The 6,189-nt window shown below is 44.0% G+C and overlaps 1 protein-coding gene across 2 annotated transcripts in view; it reads right to left on the reverse strand.

Moving 5' to 3' along the window:
- Window positions 1–6,189, reverse strand: part of lingo1b (leucine rich repeat and Ig domain containing 1b) — a 107,056-nt gene that overhangs the window by 54,209 nt on the left and 46,658 nt on the right. The window lies entirely within an intron of this gene.

A 6,189-nucleotide genomic window follows, 5' to 3' on the forward strand; every position in this document is an offset into this window, starting at 1 on the left:
TATTTTTGCCAGTTTTCTTCAGACAGCTCAGGGGATGGATACATGAACATTTCCAAGTCACTGAATATGAAGAAATGCAAACAGTATGGCACTCTATAGTAATTCTGTGTGGAGTGGACAGTTGATGTGTGATTGAACAAATTGTGTGCATGGTAAAGAGGAGGTATAGAGGAGGAGTTTCTGAAAAAAGACCTGAAAGTTCAGCTAAAATTTGCCAGAAAGTAAATCTGAGTTGCAAGCCTAGATTTGATTTTTTTTTTTAAAGAAAATCCTCCTCTATACCTGCTGTATAACTGGGGACACAAAATGTAAAACATGGACTATGCACAATGTCTGTGTGTGAAAATGTGTGACATACCAAGGGGCCCAAAGTTTTGCAAGGCACTGTACATTCATGTGAATGTGTAACATGAAGGGAAGGAGTGAATTGGTAGGGTGAAAGGAGTGTATTCAGATTGGGCCAACCAGATGGCAGGCTGGTTGATGGGAAATTAAATATGCAAAACAAATTGCTCTTTCAATTGATCTGAGGAATCAAAGTCAAGATTTTAATCAGTTTATAAATGTGCAAGATATTTATGATATGTGCATATATGTGCATAGATATTAAGATCAACTATCTATTCATTCACTCACTGCATTTTCTAGGATAAATGACTAGGCCTTCCCAAAGCCTTCACATGTACTAGATTAAATGCACAAGAACCAAATTTGTTGATTTTGTTTTTTTAAATTTTGAAGTTCAGAGTTACAGAACAACAAAAATGTTTTCTTATAATGAAATTAAAAATACAGACATGAAATGTATGACAGATGTTGACATGATTTTACATAAAACTGTCACATTCACAGCCAGTCAGGAGACGTGAATATGTCTCAGACAGCTTCATATGGGAGTGGAACAGAAAATGATGTTCTGGAAAAAGATGTGAAATTTTATCTGCGGATTGCCAGGAGGTACATCGGAGACTGGAGTCTGGATTGATCTGCCTTTTTGTAATTAAACCCATCTCTGTTCCACTCCACCATGAAACTGAGTAAATGATGATCCAACAGACAAAAGTTGAGCAATGCACAGTTTCTCCTCCAGAGTTGTCATTGGTTTGGGGATTTCAGGCCAACAGAATGCCGATACATAATACTAATAATCTGGCTAGGAGTTGTATAATTGTAGATATGGGTTTACTTTGAAATGTAAGCAGTTACTGTATACAAAATACAATACAATCAGAATATTTTTAGACCAATTCAAAATCAATTGCTGAAAATGAAGTACCTCATACTAAAAATGGACACAACCATGAATGCTTGTATTCATGCGATAAACTCACTTCCTCACTCATCTTCAACTGCTTACTCCAATTAAGGGTCACAGCCATAGGGCATGAAGCAGGGTACACCCTGGACAGGATGTCAGTCTGTCGCAAGGCCACATAGAGACAAAAAAAAAAAAACACATTCACACCTGCACACACACCTATGGACAATTTAAAGTTTCCAATTCACCTAACCTGCATGTCTTTGGATGTGGGAGAAAGTTGGAGCACCCGAAGGGAACCCACGCAAACATGGTGAAAACACGCAAACTCCACAAAAAAAGGCCACAGGTGGGAATTGATTCAACGAACTTATTGCTCTGAGACAACAGTGTTAACCACAAAGCCAATCTGCTGCCCTTGCGTGATTAACTAAGAATGAAAATACAAATTAAAACAAAGTACAACCCCAATTCCAATGATTTGCAAATCCTCTTCAGCCTATATCCAATTGAATACACCACAAAGACAAGATATTTAATGTTCAAACTGATAAACTTTATTGTTTTGTGCAAATATTTGCTCATTTTGAAATGGATGCAAATGGATCATTTTGAAATGGATGCAAATGGATCACCACCCTGTGGACCATCCACAGGGGGAACCACTGGGTAAGGAGCACTGTCCCATGGGTGGCAGTGAAAGCCAAGGACCTTCCCAGACCAGACCTGGGTGGCAGAGGCTAGCTCTGGTGGTGTGTAACTTCACGTGACAGAGAGGGAAGGATGCCAGGGCTTTGGCAGGAGGTGGAGCGCAACCAGTTAGATCTGGTGGGCCTTGCCTCCATGCACAGATTTGGCTCTGGAACCACTCTCCTTGATAGGAGTTGTCAGGGTGTGAAGCACCAGGTGGTTGTGGGGATATTTACGAGTCTCTGGCTGAATGCTACTATGTTGGAGTCTACCTTGGTAGATAAGAGGGTCACCTCACTGCCCCTTCAGTGGCAGGGGGGAAAAAACTCTGACTGTTGTTTGTGTTTAGGCACAGAACAGCAGTTCAGAGTATTCAGCCTCTTGGGTCCCTGACAGGAGTTCTGCATGGGGCTGCTGTGGGGGATTCCATTGTTCTGTTGGGGATTCTTCTGCTGGGGGACTTCAATACACGCAAGGGAAACAACAGAGACACCTGGAGAGGCATGATTGAGAGGAATGGCCTCTCTGATCTAAACCTGAGTGTTCATTTGTGATTGGACTTCTGTGCGAGTCATGGACTGTCCATAATGAACACCATGTTCAAACATAGGGAGGCTCATAAGTGTACACAGCACCAGAGCATGCTAGACCAAAGATCAATGATCAATTTTGTGATTGTATCATCTGATATGAGGCCATATGTTCTCAACACTCAGTTGAAGAGGTGGCAGAGCTGTCAACTGATTACCATCTGGTGGTGAGTTGGATCAGAGGGTGGTGAAGGACTTTGGACAGTCCTGGTAATCCCAAACAGATAGTGCAGGTGAAGTGGGAATGTCTGCATGCGCCCGCTGTCTGACAGATCTTCAACTCACACGTCCAGATGAGCTTCTCTGGCATCCCTGTGGAGGCTGGGGGCATTGAACCAGAATGGGCAATGTTCAAAGCTTCCAATGGTGAAGCTGCAATGGACAGCTGTGGCCTGAAGGTCTTAGGTGCCTCAAGGTTCGGCAGCCCTCGAATACTGTGGTGGACACTGGTGGTCAGGAAAGCTATCCGACTGAAGAAGGAGTCCTTCCGGGATATATTATATCAGAAGACTCCTGAGGCAGTTGTAAGGCACCGACAGGGCCGATGGGTGGGAGCCTCTGCTGTGGTGTAGACAAAGCATTGAGTGTAGGAGGAGTTCAGAGAAACCGTGGAGAAGGACTTTTGTTCGGCACCAAATTGCTTCTGGCGGACCATGAGGCACCTTAGGAGAAGAAAATGGGGACCCATCCAAGCTGTTTACAGTAAGGATGGGAGCAGGTAATCGGGCGCTGGAAGAAGCACTTTGAGGAACTCTTTCATCAGACTGGCGTGCCCACTGTAATAGAGGCAGAGGGGATCATCATCAATTTCCTTGGTGGAAGTCACTGAGATAGTAAGGCTCTGGGTGTGGAGGGACTGTCTTGGATGAGACATCTCTTCAGCAATGAGTGGTGGTCTGGGGCAGTGCCAAAGGAGTCACATATGGGGGTGGTAGTCCTCATGTTTAAAAAAGGGGACCAGAGAGTGTGTGCCAACTACAGGGGAAATTACACTACTCAGCTCCCTGTTAAAGTCAACTGCAAGCTCCTGGAAAGGAGGGTTGGGCCAATAGTTGAACCTCTGATTGAAGAGGAACACTGCAGTTTCCATCCTGGCCGTGGAACAACCAAACTACTCTTCACTCTCACAAGGAGCCTGGAGGGAGCCTGGGACTATGCCTATTCAGTCTACATGTCTTTTGTGGACATGGAGAAAACATATGATCAGGTACCCCAGGAAATACTGTGGGAGGTGTTGCGGGAGTGTGGAGAGAGAGGGTCCCTTCTCTGTGCCATCCAATCTCTCTACTCACAAAGCGAGAGTGTGTTTGGGTTCGCGGCAGTAAGTCAGGCATGTTTCCAAATGGGGTTGCCCCCCGCCAGGGCTGCACCTTGTCACCGATGTTGTTTGTGATATTCATGGACAAGATATCAAGGTGTAGACAGGGTGAGGAGGGTCTTCAGTTTGGTGGCCTCAGGGTCTCATCACTGCTTTTTTCAGATTACATGGTGCTTCATCAGCCTGTGACCTCCAGCACTCAATGAGTTGGTTCACAGCCGAGTGTGAAGCGGCTGGGATGAGGATCAGTACCTCTCAATCTAAGCATAAGTAATGGGCCTCTTTGGTATAATACCTGTTCTCAGCAGGAAATTGATTGATTGCCAACTCTGTGTAGGGAATGAGGTCTCTCCTCAAGTGAAGGAGTTTACATTGAGGCAAATAAGTATTTGATCCATTGTCAATTTTTCAAGTTTTCCCACTTACAAAGAATGGAGAGGTCTGTAATTTTTTACCATAGGTACACTTCAACTAAAAGAGACAGAATCTAAAAAAATCAGAAAATCACACTGTATGATTTTTAATTAATTTGCATTTTATTGCATGAAATAAGTATTTGATACAATAGAAAAACAGACCTTACAGAGGTCAGGCGTTTCCTGTAGTTCTTTACCAAGTTTGCCCACTGCAGCAGGGATTTTGTTTCACTCTTCCATACAGATTTTCTCCAGATCTTTCAGGTTTCGGGTTTCAGCTCCCTCCAAAGATTTTATATTGAGTTCATGTCTGGAGACTGGCTAGGCCACTCCAGGACCTTGAAATGCTTTTTACGGAGCCACTCCTTAGTTGCCCTGGCTGTGTGTTTTGGGTCATTGTCATGCTGTAAGACCCAGCCACAACCCATCTTCAATGCTTTTACGGAGGGAAGGAGGTTGTTTGCCAAAATCTCGTGATGCATGACCCCATCCATCCTCCCTTCAAGACACTACAATCGTCCTGTCCCCTTTGCAGAAAAACATCCCGAAAAATGATGTTTCCACCCCCATGCTTTATGATTGGGACGGTGTTCTTGGGGTTCTTCTCATCCTCCAAACACGGCGAGTGGAGTTGATTCCAAAAAGCTCTATTTTGGTCTCATCTGACCACATGACCTTCTCCCATGCCTCCTTTGGATAAAACAGTTGGTCACTGGTGAACTTCCAATGGGCCTGGACATGTGCTGGCTTGAGCAGGGGGATCTTGTGTGCCCTGCAGGATTTTAAACCATGACAGCATCACGTGTTACTAATGTAATCTTTGTGACTGTAGTCCCAGCTCTCTTCAGGTCATTGACCAGGTCCTCCCATGTAGGCTTTCTCAGAATCACCCTTACCCCACAAAGTGAGATCTTGCATGGAATCCCAGACCGAGGGAGATTGACAGTCATCTTGTGTTTCTTCCACTTTCTAATAAATAATCACAACAGTTGTTGCTTTCTCACTAAGCTGCTTGTCTATTGTTCTGTAGCCCATCCCAGCCTTGTGTAGGTCGACAATTTTGTCTCTGGTGTCCTTTGACAACTCTTTGTTCTTGGCAATGATGGACAGACTGGAGTGTGATTGATTGAGTGCGTGGACAGGTGTCTTTTATACAGGTACTGAGTTCAAACAGGTGCAATTAATACAGGTAAAAATTGAAGAATGGGAGGGCTTCTTAAAGAAAAATAACAGGTCTGTGAGAGCCAAAATTCTTGCTGGTTGGTAGGTAATCAAATACTTATTTCATGCTATAAAATATAAATAAATTATTTAAAAATGATACAATGTGATTTATTTTATTTTATTTTTAGATTCTGTCTCTCACAGCTGAGGTGTCCCTATGATAAAAATTACAGACCTCTCCATTCTTTGTAGGTGGGAAACCTTGCAAAATTGATAGTACATCAAATATTTATTTGCCTTACTGTAAGTACCTCTAGGTCTTGTTCATGAGTGCAGGCACAATGGAGTGTGAGATTGACCAGAGAATCTGTGCAGCGGCGAGTGCATTTGTTCTGTCATACTGTTGTGATGAAATGGGAGCTGAGGCAAAAGTTGAAGCTCTCAATCTACTGGCCAGTCTTTGTTCCTACTCTCACAAATGGCCATGAGGGATGGGTCATTACACTAGATCATGGGTCCAAGTTCATCATCTAGTCAATTTTGTAATAGGCCAAAATGGGCTTCCTCAGGAGGGTGGCTGGTGTCTCCCTTAGAAATAAGGTGAGAAGCTTGGTCATTCGTGAGGGGCTTGGAGATCAGCCGCTGCTCCTTTGCATTGAAAGGAGCCAGCTGAGGTGGTTCAGACATCTGGTAAGGATGCCCCCTTGGTGACTTCTTATGGTTGTTGTTCCAGGCACGTCCTGCTGGGAGAAA

The sequence above is a fragment of the Thalassophryne amazonica genome, chromosome 2 (assembly GCF_902500255.1).
Source record: "Thalassophryne amazonica chromosome 2, fThaAma1.1, whole genome shotgun sequence".
Classification (NCBI taxonomy): Eukaryota; Metazoa; Chordata; class Actinopteri; order Batrachoidiformes; family Batrachoididae; genus Thalassophryne; species Thalassophryne amazonica.